At 46.5% G+C, this 15,229-nt stretch overlaps 1 long non-coding RNA gene across 1 annotated transcript in view; it reads right to left on the bottom strand.

The window, feature by feature from the left end:
* Positions 1 to 1,564, bottom strand: part of LOC107184633 — a 2,089-nt gene extending 525 nt beyond the window's left edge. Inside the window, exons 1-2 of the long non-coding RNA XR_001515535.1 lie at positions 465 to 1,564; positions 151 to 271 (exon numbers count right to left, since the gene is read on the bottom strand). This is a non-coding gene — a long non-coding RNA (uncharacterized LOC107184633). The remainder of the gene's footprint in view (positions 1 to 150; positions 272 to 464) is intronic.
* Between the last annotated feature and the right edge of the window lie 13,665 nt (positions 1,565 to 15,229).

The following is a 15,229-nucleotide window of genomic DNA, read 5'->3' as shown; positions in this document are numbered from 1 at the left end:
GCAACTGCGAGAGCGACCAAAGGGCCTGGGACCCCAGGGCCCTGTTCGGACAGCCCCGCCGGCCGGGACCTTGCTGCCGGGTATTCCCGCAGTGTGGGTCCACTTCACGGCAGGGTGCAGTGGGGCGACCTGACTCTACCCGACGCTCACCTGACGCTTCCGTGGCCGCGTTTCTCTCCGACTCCGGCATCGACGAGGTCGCCATCTTATTTTGCCTGCTGCGGAGGGACCCATCGGCCTAGCTTGAGCCGGAACTACTTCCTACGGCGACCTGGGGAAAGATCGGTTTCCAGTGTGCCGGAAGGTGTCCCTGAGGCCACAAAGTCATAGTTGAGTCTGGGGAGGGGCTAGGATTTATTTGTGGCCTAGTATGGGTGACGGAGCCCGCTACGGGTCGGGGGACTATTTCCTCTCTTGGTGGAGGGTTACAAAGGGAGCGGTACGTGCCACTGCTGGGTTCCTACCTTGGGCCGCAGAGTTGGGCGCGGCGAAGGCCGCCCTGCTGCTCGGGGGCGTGGCTCCCAGTGGCTGACCACGCCTTTCCCGGAACCGCTCAGAAAAGCTTGCAGCGACCGGGAGGTTTTGACTTGGAGGTGGAGAAATAAGTGTTATCAGTCATTTTTCCTGGCACTTGCCGGTTACTGAATACTCTCACCGAACTAGTAATCGCATCCTTTTCGATTAGGTTTGATGTGTCTTGGCAGATGGGGAACTTGTAATTCTTGTTGTGCAGATGGGGGCACCGAGGTCCTGGGATGGGATGTGGCTGGTCCAAGGTCACTTCAAGTAAAAGGATTTGGGAGGCAAGTCCCAACGAGTTGGGGAAATGGAGAGAATTCCGTACTTGGCCCTTAGTGAGCTTTGCATAATGCAGTAGTCCCCCCCTCTCCCCAGTGTCTTGCTTTCCAAGGTTTCAGTTACCCAGGGTCAACTGTGGTCTGAAAATATTAAATGGAAAATTCCAGAAATCAACAGCTCACAAGCTTTAAATTGCACGCTGTTCTGAGGAGTGTGAGAGAATCTTGTGCCATCCAGTTCCTTCCCGGGATGGGGGTCATTCCTGTCCTGAGCATCCACCCTGTGACCTCCCTTTTAGTCACTCAGTGGCCCTCTCAATGATCAGTCAGTTATCAGAGAGGGAGGCCATGTTCCATAGCTTTTATTACAATATATTGTCATAATTGTTTCCATCTTATTATTTATTGTTGTCAATATCTTACTTGCCTAATTTATACACTAAATTACCTTTATCATAGGTATGTGTGTGTAGGTAATTTACATGACCTATGTCCAAGGTTTCAGGCATCCACTGGGAGGAGTCTTGGAACTATCCCGTGTGGCTAAGGGGACGCCTGCTGTCTATGTTACACTAATCAAATTGGAGGTCAGGACATCGTCCACAGCCCTCCTCTGCTCAGTGTAGATGGTGTAGATGTACGTTTGCAGCCCTTCAGAAAGGTGTGCACCTCCTGATGCCTGAAATGCCCTCTTTGGCCCTACCCTCTGTTTAAGACTTTAGCATTTTGCAAAGGAGCCCGGTGCCCTGGTTTATCCCTAAGTCTCTTTGTTGCACAATGTATATTCCTCATTTGAAAAATACAATTTTTTGGGAGAGGGGGCGGGGGGAGAATCTTAAAAATTTCTTTAAAGAAAATCTATTTAAAAAGATAAAGGGTGTTTTGAGCTGTTGTAATTTGTATGCACCTGAGCATGAGGGGGGTTCCCTGGTCCTTTTGTAGGAGCAGGTTTTGGCAGGGGAAATAGAGCATGAGGCCTCTGGATGGACTTGGCTCCCTCTTCTCCTCCTCCCCCCATCTGGCAGGACCAGGCCCCCCAGAGCAGCCCTGGAGAGTTGGGTCAACATGGCATAATGGCAGGTTGGTTTTGCACTCAACTGGTAGTTTTCCAACATCAACCGGATTCCTCATTTCTACAGAGCCCCTCCAACCCACTCCCACCCCATGCTGATAGGATGCGTCCTGCCTCAAAGATGTCATGGTACTCAGTAGTAGCCCCCCAGTACCCATGCCTATCCCTAGTCTAAGGCTCAACCCTGACCTTGGCCTTTGCCAGGAAATCACAAGATTGCAGAATGTTATCATACAGAAGGTAAAAGCCTCATCATGGAACAGAAGAGCCCAAGGTCCAGAGAGGGGAAACTCATGGTCCAAGGTCATGGCTCCTTGGAAACAACCTATCAGAATGCCTCCATCACAAAGATAGGCAAGCCAACCCTGGTCTTCTGGCTGCTAATCCAGGGTTCTTCCCATCAGAACATGCAGTTTGTAGTTCTGGCCTCAGTTTTGATGGGAAGACTTCTAGAAGCAGGGAAGGGCCTCTAGGTCAGAAGGACATGAAAGTATACCTTTTGAGAAAAATGCTGAGGCGAGGAGCCAAGAGGGGAAAACACCCTGTACAAGTGCTTTGCTGTACCATGTTATCTAAAGGGAGCAGGGGGCCCAGCCGGTGTGGTTCAGTGGTTGAATGTCGACCTATGAGTCAGGTCACAGTCTGATTCCCGGTCAGGACACATGCCCGGGTTGCAGGCTCGATTCCTAGTGTGGGGTGTGCAGGAGGCAGCCAATCAATGATTCTTATTACTGATGTTTCTATCTATCCTCCTTCCTCTCAGAAATCAACAGAAATATATTTTTAAAAAATACTCTGTACCTAGTCATTTTCTAAGCATTTTATCTACAAGTAAGGGGTGGAGCTGGGATTGAAAGCCAGCAGTCTGGCTCCAAACTCCATGCTTAGAACCCGGTATCATTGCCCATGTAGTAATAATTATACCTCGGTCTTAGATGATACTTTCCTAAATCAGGCAGGATGGTTACTATTTTTCCTTTTTGCAGGTGGGGAAACTGAAGCTGAGTGGCTCAAAATCCCACTAAAAGTTTCCTAGTGTAATGCGAGGACTGCGATTCCAGCCAGATCGCCTGCAGCAGATAGTCATCACACAAGCAAATGTTTACTGTGCTCTTACCAAGTCCCAGGTACTGCAGTAGGGGCTTTACATGCATTTCTTAACTAATCATCACAACAAGTAGAGATCCTCCTAGGTATTCTCAGGATTCCCATGTTACAGACAAAGTAACAGAAGCTCAAGAGAAACGAAATGGCTTGTCTGAGGTCATGCATTTGCTGGTGTCCTGGCTCCCAGTGCCGTGCTTCTGCCTTTGTGCTAGAGGCCACAGGAGGGCAGCAGAGCGGAGAGCAGGCAGTCAGCAGGTGGGTGCTCCGGGACTCATCTCTACCTTCTCTCACCCTGCCACTGCCATCTGTGAGTTTAGCTAAACCTGTGCTTAAAACTGTACCACCGCTTGGGATAATGAGCCGCATAAGTTGACTCCCCATGGTGTAAATTTTTTTAAAAAAATATATTTTATTAATTTTTTACAAAGAGGAAGGGAGAGAGATAGAGAGCTAGAAACATCGATGAGAGAGAAACATCGATCCGCTGCCTCCTGCACATCTACTGGGGATGTGCCCGCAACCCAGGTACATGCCCTTAACCGGAATCGAACCTGGGACCTTTCAGTCCACAGGCCGACACTCTATCCACTGAGCCAAACCGTTTTCGGCACCATGGTGTAAATTAAAGCTTCCTTTAATCTGTCCTAAATCTTTCTCTTTCAAAGTATTGGAAGGGTTAGAGGGTGGTGGCGAAAGACCCTAGGACAAGAACAGTTGGATTCAGAAAATAGTCTATAGTCCAAATAGTGTTTGCTTGTGATGGCAATTCCTGAGACACAAACAGCAGGTGACATTTATGTAAACATCTCCTCTGAGCATTACAGAGGCATGAGAGTAAGCAGCGCCTGGATTTTCGTGTCTTTTAACCTGTCTTGTTTCCTATATTCCCACTTAACACAGTTTATAGTCACAAGAAAGCTACTAGATACTTACTCGTTGAATGAATGAACCCCCACTCTATAGACAAGGAAACAGAGACACAATAGCAGGGATCTAGCTAGGAAAATAAGACTATGCCAGACGATTCTGGGAAGAGGGAATCTAATATGGAGACTTAGTTTCAAAGCTGGTGGTCAGAAAGAACGACCAGGAGAAGTTGAAGCAAATTTGAGATTAGTAACTCAAAGCCACAACCTTCCCTGAGGCTGGATCTATAAAGGGAGGAGATGGCATTTCCAAGACCAAGAACTGGGGCCACCCAGAGAGGAGGAGCTGGGGCCATGATGGGCCTTAGTAGCAGGAGCTAAAACCACAGAGGAAACACTGTAGCTGCTGAAGCCACCCCCGCCCTCAAAATGAGGTACAGTGAAAGGAAATGAGCTATAATTAGCATTGGCTAATTGATATAAACAATAGCTAAATTAAGTTCCTATAACGAAATGAAGTTGAATGAAATGACTATTCAAGGACCAGCTGTGTATGAAACAGGGATCTTATCTTATTTAATACTGACGGCTATTACCAAGAACAGTTACTGGTACATAGTAGGTGCTCAGTTAATCTCCAGCCATTGACCAAAGAGTTATATATGATACTGTTATTCTGCCTGTGAGCCCAGGGCTTGTATACCCTTTCCCTCTGCCCCAGGCACAACAGAGGATGTGTGTTCTACACTCACCCAACCCTGGCTCAGAGACCTCTCATACAGCTCAAGGGACCATCTTGGAGGGGAAGGTGGTGACTTCTGGGCCTGTGAGGAGGAGGCATGCACAGCAGATGAGAGTCTGCAGCACAGAACTAGCGAAGGGAGCTAACATTTACTCAGCACCCACTGTGTACCAGATGCTGTATACACTTTATTGCATTTTATTCTCACAGGAGCCTGCATAGCACAGGTCATTTTCCCCATATTAGAGGTGATGAAATGGGATTTCAGGGAGGTGAGGATGTTTGTCCAGCTGGATTTCAACCTTGAATTGTCTGGCTCCAACATCTTGCTCCTTCCAAGATACCAGCTGCCTCCTATTGAGGGCAGGGGAATGGAATCTGACTTCCATGTCATACAGAAAGCTCCATGAGCCAATGCTGAGGCCAGGTTTCAGATGAGTGACAGCTTGAGAACACAACTTTGACAGCTGTGCTGAGACTGGCCTGGAAGCAAGTGGTGCTAAACTGGCATTCCTAGGAACAGGAGCTGTGATCATAAAGATAAGAGATGGCCAGGGGCTGCAGCAGGGCACTGCAGAGGTCCTGGGCCCTGAACAGAAAGTCCTTGGGCTCTACTCCCAAAAGGAAAAGCTCCCTACTAACTGGCTCTGTGACCTTGAGCAAGTCATTCAACCATCTCAGATCAATTCCCTAACTTGTCACAGGGTCACCATGCCTGCTGGGTTGCCATGGAATTACATCAGATAATGCAAGGAGCCAGAACTGGGGCAAGTCCGGGCCAGGCTCCAATACTAATTAGTTGTATGATCTGAGGCAAGTCGCTTCACCTCCCTGAGCCTTAGTGTTCCCAGCTGTATAACAGGCAGAGTACATGCCCCCAAATTGCCATGAGAATGCAGTGATTGAAAGCATGGGCTCTGCTCTAGCCGGTTTGGCTCAGTAGAGTGTCTGCCTGCGGACCAAAAAGTCCCGGGTTCAATTCCGGTCCCGGGTACGTACCTTGGTTGCTGGCTCCTCCCTGGCCTGGGCCCTGGGGGCTGGTGCAGGAGACAAGCAATCAGTGTGTTTCTCTCACATTGATGTTTCTCTCGGTCTTTCCCTCTCTCTTCTACTCTCCCTAAAAAAAAAAAAGGAAAAATATCCTTGGGTGAGGATTAACTACCTAAATAACTAAATAACTGAAAGCATAGGCTCTGGCCAGTGTGGCTCAGTTGGTTGGAGCATTGTCCTGTGCACTGAAGGTTCTCAGGTTTGATTCCTGGTCAGGGCACATACCTAGGCTTTTTAAAAAATAGATTTTTACTGATTTCAGAGAGGAAGGGAGAGAAACATCAATGATGAGAGAGAATCATTGACTGGCCGCCTCCTGCATGCCCCCTACTGGGGATCGAGCCCAAAACCCAGGCATGTGCCCTGACCTAGAACCTAACTGGTGACCTCCTGGTTCATGGGTTGACATTCAACCACTGAGCCACACCTGCTGGGCTGTTTCAGTTTCAGTCCCAGTTGATCCCTGGTGTACACAGGAGGCAACTAATCAATGTCTGTCTGTCTTTCTTTCTCTCATTCCTCCTTCCTTCCTCTCTAAAATTGATTAAAAAACAAAAAGCATGGGCTCTGGAGTGTAATTGCCTGGATTCAAATCATGGTTGTGACAAGCTGTGAGCTGTGAGCCTTTGACTGATCTCTCTGTGCCTCAGTTTCCTCCTTTGTAAAATGGGGGTGAACATAAGCACCCTCACCTCATGAGTTGTGATGATCAAATGATATAGCCAGTCAACAGAAAGAGCACAGAGCAGTTCCTGGACCAGTAAGCTCTGGGTCACTGTGAGAAGTCATTAGCCCTGGGACTGGCATCTGATAGCAACTAGAGCTGCAGGCACCCCTGTAAATGCTAATCTTCAAAGCAGGCCTATGAGGTAGGTAACATTACTGCCCCATTTTATTCATGAGGAACTGAGTTATTCAGCAGTCCACTGATTTGCCTGAGGTCACCCAATGATCAGAGAATAAACCAGAATTTGAGCCCGGCAGTTTCTCAACCACACACTCTTTTATCCCTAATAAAGATTCCATAGAGAGTCTGTTATGTGAGAACACTTTTTGAGAGCAGAATAGATGGCAATTTGCGTCCAAGTGCTACTAAAGGCTGGGGGAAAGGCTGGGTGCTTTGGCCAGAGATCCATGGAGGAGGGACAATCTGCTCAGTTTGCGTTTGTATCCAGCAGGGGGCGCCCGCTGCCTTCGCCAGCTCTCCCAGACCTGAACCGGCTGCTGGGCTGGTGGCCTGCGCAGAGCCTGTCCAAACAGACCTTGGGGACACAAGGAGGGATAGCAGAAAGTGACAGGGTTGGCCTGTGCAAAGCCAGGGGCACTCCAAGAGGGGTTTATCCCCCCATGGTTTTTTTTTTTTAATATATATTTTATTGATTTTTTACAGAGAGGAAGGGAGAGGGATAGAGAGTTAGAAACATCAATGAGAGAAGCACCAATCAGCTGCCTCCTGCACACCCCCTATTGGGGATGTGCCTGCAACCAAGGTACATGCCCTTGACTGGAATCGAACCTGGGACCCTTCAGTCCACAGGCCGACGCTCTATCCACTGAGCCAAACCAGTCAGGATCCCCCATGGTTCTTAAAAAAAAAACGAGCGGCCAAGCTGCATCACGCGGTTTCCAAAAGATGCAGACGCTTCAACCCACCTGGCCCCTCCTCCCACATCAGAATCTTCTGAGTGAGGCATCAGGGATCTGAAACTTTTAAAACTTTGAGGGCATGCTGCAAGGGAGAGAAAATGAGTAAACTGGAGCTATAGATATTACCATAGATAATGCTCAAAAATGTAATGTTGAGGGGAAAAGCAAGTTGTCAAAATGCATAGAATTTAATGTGCATATAGGAGAGGAGAGTCCAAGGCGAAAATACAAATGGCTGCCTATTCCCACCTGAATCGCACCCTCATGCCTCCTTTTGTGTGCGGGCACCCGAGCGAAGGTTCAGCTGCACTTACTCCCCACCCTACCTCTCCTCAAAAGGTCACCCCTTGGCCTAGGGTGCACACTTAGGTAGATGGCTCACCCTCGGGAGGGTGCACCCTGGAGAAAGTCCCGCTTAGGCACTGCATAGCGCTGGAGGCTGTTTGGGCCTGGAGTTCTGGGGTCCAGAGTAACCTGACTGTGGTCTACAAGAGGCTCACAGACTCCAAGTGTGCATGTTCCCTTGGAGTCCTTGCCCCAGGAGGGCACAGACGGAGAAGGGCCAGGAGGAGACCCCTCTAAAACTCAGGGTCCAAGACCCGACTTGCCTGGGTCTGAGAACTATACTGTATAGATGAACATTATTTATATAAAGAATAAAACATGCAAAACAATATGCTGTCTATTGATAGATAAGGAAGTTATAAAATATTTTTAAAAAATATTTTTACTGACTTCAGAGAGGAAGAGAGAGATCGAAACATCAATGATGAGAGAGAATCATTGATGGGCTGCCTCCTGCATGCCCCCTACTGGGGATGGAGCCCACTATCCGGGCATGTGCCCTTGATCAGAATCAAACCTGGGATCCTTCAGTCCACAAGCCAATGCTCTACCCACTGAGCTAAAAGATTTTTTTAAATGCATGGGAATAAAAACATGCATGTCTGGCTTTCTGTCATGTGAAAACAAAGCAAGAAGAAGGCTGCCTGCAAGCCAGGAAGAGAGCCCTCACTAAAACCCGAGCATACTGACATCCTGAGCTCTGACTTATAGTTTCTGGAACTGTGAGAAATAAATTTATGTTGTTTAAGTAAATAACAGCAAAAAACAAACAAATGAACAAAAATGGATATCTGATAACATCAAATTCAGAATGGTGTTACCTCTAGGGAGGGGATGGGGAGTGAGGTTGCAGAAAGATGTACAGGGGTCTTCAAGTTGTGTCTGTCATGTTAAATTATTTAATACTAGAGGCCTGGTGCATGCACTTGGGGTGGGAGGAGGGGGTCCCTCAGCGTGGCCTGTGCCCTCTCAGTCCCGGAGGCTCATGACCAATTGCCCAAAGAGGTAGGCCCCGCCCATCCACTGCAGCCCCCAGTTGGTGGCCTGGGCCTTCCTCTTTGGGGCAATCGTAGAGCCCCCGATTGATTGCCCTGCTGGTTGGTGGCCTGGGCCTCCCTCTGCAAAGTAATCATAGGGCGATGGCTGGGCCTCCAACCAATCGCATTATACCCGCCTTGGCTGGTCTGGTGCCAGTAGGTGTCATAGCATGGTTGTCTGGAAGATCGTCCAGACGGTTGTTCTGATGTTCGGTCATTAGGTCGATTTGCATGTTACACTTATATTATTATAAATGGGTGTTGGGAACCTGAGTTTGTTTATTTATTTACTAGGGGGCTTGGGCATGAAATTCATGCACTTGGAGGGGGGTCCCTCAGCCTAGCCTGTGCCCTCTTGCAGTCTGGGAGCCCTCTGGGGATGTCTGACTGATGCAGGGAGCAGGCCTAAGCTGTCAGTCAGACATCCTTAGCACTGCAGCAGAGGTGGGAGAGGCTCCCGCCACTGCTGCTGCACTCGCCAGCTGTGAACCCAGCTTCTGGTTGAGTGCACTGACCACCAGGGGGCAGCTTGCGTTGAGCGTCTGCCCCCTGGTGGTCAGTATGCATCATAGCGACCGGTCGTTCTGCCATTCAATCAATTTGCTTATTAGTCTTTTATTATATGGGATTTTTTTTGTTAATCCTTGCCCAAGAATATTTTTCCATTGATTTTGTTTTTTATAGAGGGAGTGGAGGGAGGAAGGGAGAAAAAGAGAAACATCGATTGGTTGCCACTCCCACATGCAACCCAGGCACTTGCCCTTGACCAGGAATCGAACCCGACACCCTTCAGTGTGTGGGCAGACGCTCTAACCACTGAGCTACTGGCCAGGGCTGTTTCATTATTATCTACACTTTTCCTATGCCTAAGCTATTTCATAATTTAAAAAATTAACCTTAAAAAGCGGTATACATAAGGGTAACATATGTTCGCATTTTAAAAAAATTCAAGAAGGCCCTGACCGGTTTGGCTCAGTGGATAGAGTGTCGGCCTGTGGACTCAAGGGTCCCGGGTTCGATTCCGGTAAAGGGCATGTACCTTGGTTGTGGGCATATCCCCAGTAGGAGGCGTGCGGGAGGCAGCTGATCAATGTTTCTCTCTCATAGATGTTTCTCACTCTCTATCTCCCCTCCTTTCTGTGGAAAAATCAATAAAATATCTTTTTTAAAAAAATTCAAGAAGTATGAAAAGATATGAAGTTTAGGTAAAAAATCTCTCTCCTTGTCCCCCAATCTTGAGTGTGATTTTCTATCATAACTACTGTTATCAGCTACTTGTGTACCCTCCAGAAAATTTTTAAAGGTCTGCACACACTGGATATATAATACTAAGTGTTGTGGACACCCGTCCCCCCAAACACACCCTTAATAGTTCTTGTCTGAATAGTTTTCCCTAAGCACACATAGATACATCTGAGTAGGATCCACTACCCAGAGATGTACTATGTTTAACCAGTTCCCCACTGATGAGCACTAGGTTGTTTGCTATTATAAATAGTGCTGCAAAAAATACCTTTGAACCTATATGCTTGCTTGAGTTGCCAGCTTGAGTTGCCAGCATAGTACAATGAATACTTATGTAAGTATATCTGTAAGAGAAGGATCTCAGCAGTGAAATTGCTGGGTCAAAAGTTCTGTCCATTTAAATTATTTCCAAATTACATTACCAAACTTTATACCAATTTACATTCTTACCAATGATAAATGAGGTGGTCTGTTGCTCCATGTCCTTACCAGCACCGATTGTTTATCTTTGCCTTATTGATTTGTCAGAACTCTTTGTATATTAGAGAAATGAATTCTTATCTTCCCCTTACGTTAAAATTTTTCCCAGTGAGGCACTTAAAGTTTTTAAAAGTTGATTTCAAAATTTGTATTCCTATTTATTTTTTTATTGAAGTGAAATTCACATAACATAAAATTAATCATTTAAAAGTGTTTTTTTTTCAAGTTCACAATTCAGTAGTATTTAGTACATTCATAATGTTGTACAATCACCACCTCTAACTAGTTCCACAACATTTTTTATCACCCCAAAAGAAAACCTCACACTCATCAAGCAATCTATCTTCATCCCCACGCCCCTTCCCATCAAGGCTATTCTTGTGTTGTTGTTTTTGACCATCTGGTTTTACCTAATTGAATGTATGGATCCTTTTTTATAACTGCTTTGCGATTATGTACTGTTCATATAAACTTGCTTCCCCCCACTCTGAGATTATTAAAAAGCAAAAAAAATTATTAAATTATTCGTAACAGTGAAATCTTAAAACTTGGGAACCACTGTTCTAGATCACCCTCACTATCTTGAGTTCTAGAAGGCAAGCACCTCCGCTTGTCTCCATCTCCAGCACCAAGCAAAAGTTAGAGAATAAGTAATGAGTAAATGTTTGTTAAAGGCAATTCTTACCTCAAGATTATAAGAAGAAAACGCCTTATATTCTCATGATGTCCTTTTAGGGTGTTTTTCCCCTTAATTAAAAGTTTCATCCATCTGGAATTTATTTTGGTGAATAGAATGAGGTAGAGGTACAGCTTTATTTTTTTCCAGGTGGCTAGCCAATTGAACCAAAACCATATTGAATAATCTGTCTTCCCCCACTAAATTGAAATGCCACCTTTAGCATATACTAAATTCCCACATGTATTTGGGTCTATTTCTGGACTCCCTATCTTGTCTTCGTGACCTCTCTGTCTGGGATTCTGTATTTTTCAAAACTCCCCAAGGGATTCTGATGTAGCTGATCTGCAGCTGGTGCTGAGCTAGAATGGCTATGTTTGCGGATTCTTAGCAAAAGGAAGGAAAAGAGTATCATAAAGTGAAATTTCATTTTAAGGGCCTATCTTTTATTTTGAGATTATGTCCTTACTAGGCCTTTAAATTTTTAAAATGAATGCTGATAATAGATAGTCATTCTGGTTTATTTATTTTTTCAGTACATTTTTTAAGGAGTATAACATACATAGAGAAATGTACACAAATCATAAGGGTACAGCTTGATGAATTGCCACTAAGTGAACACCCTGGAACACCTAGGGCTGTTGTAACGAAGTACCACAAACCTGGTGGCCTAAAACAACAGACAGTTATTCTCTTAGTTTTGGAGGAGAGAAGCCTGAAGTCAGGGTGTCAGCAGGACCATACACCCCTCAAGGCTCTGGGGGAGAATCCTTCCTGGACTCATCCAGCTTCTGGGGGCTCCAGCAGTTCCTTGGCTTGTGGCTGCATCACTCCAATATCTCTGCCTCCATGTTCACACAGCCTTCTTCTCTGGGTCTCCGATAAGGTCACCAATGGGTTTAGGGCCCATTCTAATACAGAATGATCTCATCTCAGGATCCTTAACTTAATTACAGCTACAAAGACCCTTTTTCCAAATAAGGTGACATTCATAGATTTCCAGGGAGAGAGGCACAGTTCGACCCATTACAACATCATGTAACCAGCATCCCACGTCAAGAGCTGGAGCACTAGAGCTGCCCTGCAAGAACCCTCATGATCTGCTGGGCAGTAGAGTAACCACTGTCTTCACTGCTTATTCCCCCCAACTTTTATTTTGAAAAATTCTCAAACTTCCTATAAGATTTACCTGGGTTCATGAGTTGTTAACATAGGGACACATTTGCTTATCCCAATATATATAAAATGTTTTCCTCCCTCAGACACAAGGGAGTTAACTGCAGACATCCTCATATTTCACCCCTAAATCCTCCAAATAACAGGCAGTCTCCTCCATAACCACAATACAATTATCCAATACACAATCAATATTCTCCAGTTGTTCCTTGGATATCCCTTAATGTGGCTATTTTAAACCCCAGCCCTAATAAAAACTTTCATATTACTTTTAGTGTTCATGTTTTGTTTTTAAATATATATATTTCTGTTGAATTCAGGGAGGAAGAGAGAGAAGGCGATAGAAACATCAGTGGTGACAGAGAATCATTGATTGGCTGTCTCCTGCATGCCTCTGACTGGAAATTGGATGGAGTATGCAACCCCAACACGTGCCCTGACCTGAAATTGAACTGTGACCTCCTGGTTCATAGGTCAGTGGTCAACTACTGAGCCACATTGGCCAGACCATTTAAAAAACAACATTACTGCTTTAAATTTTTTCTGGTAAAATGAAGACTTGGCAATTTCCTGTTAATTCCCAAATACGTTCGAATTCAAAAAGTGTGTCGCTGCTATGGACTAGCATCATGGTTCACAAGAACTTTCTGGATGCCACCAATGATCTATGACTTGTGCTGCTCAGTATGGTTGCCACATGTGACTGATTTTCATTAATTTAAATTGAAACATGCACACAGGCCTCATGGCCATCAGGTCAGACAGCCCAGGTCTAGATCAACCAACACAGCTGGGGGTTGAGGTCTCTTGTCCTCAGCCATGGTCACGGAGGAGGTGCTGAGTGATGGGGGCACAGAGAGGTTGAGGAGAAGCTCTGAAGTGTAACTCGGCCCTCCCACCCTGTCAGCCACCATCCCCATGTCACTCCTTCCTCAGTGGTCCATGCATACGGTATATTCTCTGCATCTACCCTGAGAATAAGGTGACGAAAGGTCTCCGCTGTGGCTTAATCAGAGTGGATTGTAAAAGTCTGCGAATGTATTTGTCTTACACATCAGTTTGTCATCCCCTGAGGTCAGGGGCCCAGCTCAGTGTCTGACATTTAGAAGGAGACTAGTAAAGGTTTGCAGAATGAATGAATGAATGAATGAATGAATGAATGAATGAATGAATGAATGGTATGCATGAAGGTGCCTGGTAGAGGCACCTTCCAGGTCAATTTGAAAGGCCAGGACAGAGAGGACAGAAGAGATGAGGCTGTTTAGTGAGAAGAGTGCTGGTCGGACTCAGGAGACCCGAGTTTCCTCCAGCCAGTGGCAAGTCTCTTCCCTCCTCCGGGCCTCAGTTATCCCAACAGTAGAAAGGTGGCAGGGCTAGGTCAGGCTCAGGGCTCTCCCAGGGACAGGGTCAGGGCAGATGGTGCTGTGAAGCACCTCCTCTTCATCTGTACTTACATCCTGGAGTTCCCTTGAGATCCAGTCTCTTAAAAAGGTCTGGAGCTTTAAGAGTTGGGGGCCTCCTGAGTCAGGGGTGGCTCCCAGAGTTCGTAAGGTCAGGCTGAGGATAGGCCCAGGAGGGTTTTGAGGAAACTCCCCGCTGCCCTCAGAGGCTGCAGGTCTGCTCTGGGCCTGCACCTGACCCAAGGGGTGTTTGCTGGGACTTTCCTTCTCAGGTGGTGAGCCAATCCCTACAAGAAGGGGGGCATGGTTCAGCCTCAAATCTTAGTGCAAGAGGAGAAGGCAGGGGAGTGTCCTTACCCATGCAGGGACAGAAGGAGCAGAGCTCCAGGGTATATGTAACCTGCCTCGCCCCACCCATGGGTGACTCAGGCTGAAACTGGATGCCATCTAAGGCATTCTCCCTGTCTAAGCCTCACTGGCCAGTCCTGCCCATTGCTTTCCATTTGCCCCTCAGGAAAATGCTTTTGCATTGAAAGGTAGTCATGGGAGGAGGTCAAGTCTGCAAAGCCCTGCTCCTTGCCCAGGTGGCAAACTCCTCTTCACTCTTCATACCTGGTTCAGATGTTATTTCTGATAAAGCCTCCCCTGGCCTTTTACCTCTCCCCAATAGAATTAATCACCCCTCTTCCAATACGGACTCTGGAGCCAGACTACCTGGGTTTGAATCCCTCCACTGCCACTTACAAGCTATGTTCCTTTGGGCAATTTACTTAATTTCTCTGTGCTTCTCTTCCTTCATCTGTGAAATGGAAAAATAGCACCCACCTCACAATTAAATGAGTTAATACTAGTACATATAAATACTTATGTCAGTGCCTGGCACTTATTATGACCTAAATTAAAAAAGCTGACTAGTAGTACTACTGCTTTTCTATGTTTAAGAAATACCTGAAAATACAGTAAACACAGCAGATAAGGTTCCTGCCCTCATAATAACCTCAGCTTGCAGGGAGAGATAGATGAATAGACAGGAAATTCACTCTGAATTGTGAAAAATGCCACAAGAAGGGAAGTGGTTGGCTGAGGGGGTGCATGGGAACACGGAAGAGCCTCCTTCTCAGGTTGGGGTGGTCAGCAGCATTTTCCTGGGAGAAATGACATCTCAGCTGAAACCTAAAAGATGAATAAGATTTAGCCAGACACGGGGGAGGGCAGAGATGGGAGGCCTGGGAAAGGTCTGAGGCAGGGGGATGGAGAGTGCAAAGGGCCAGAGGCCAAGCATGGCATGTTCTAAGGACTGAGGTTGGAGGGATGGAGGAATAGAGTGGGAGGGTGGGCTGTCATAGGCAATGGTTGTTGAATGCATGTCTTTATGGTCTGACTCCTTTCATGGTTTTTTTAAATTAAATCTTTATTGTTCAGATTATTACAGTTGTTCCTTTTTTCCCCCCCATAGCTCCCCTCCACCCGGTTCCCACCCCACCCTCTGCTCTTACCCCACCCCCTTGTCCTCATCCATAGGTGTATGATTTTTGTCCAGTCTCTTCCCGCACCCCCCACACCCCTTACCCCCTGAGGATTGTCAGTCG

Source organism: Myotis davidii, unplaced genomic scaffold, assembly GCF_000327345.1.
Source record: "Myotis davidii unplaced genomic scaffold, ASM32734v1 scaffold827, whole genome shotgun sequence".
NCBI lineage: Eukaryota > Metazoa > Chordata > Mammalia > Chiroptera > Vespertilionidae > Myotis > Myotis davidii.
The sequence above is the reverse complement of the archived record's forward strand: the minus strand, read 5'-3'. Positions and strand labels throughout refer to the sequence as shown.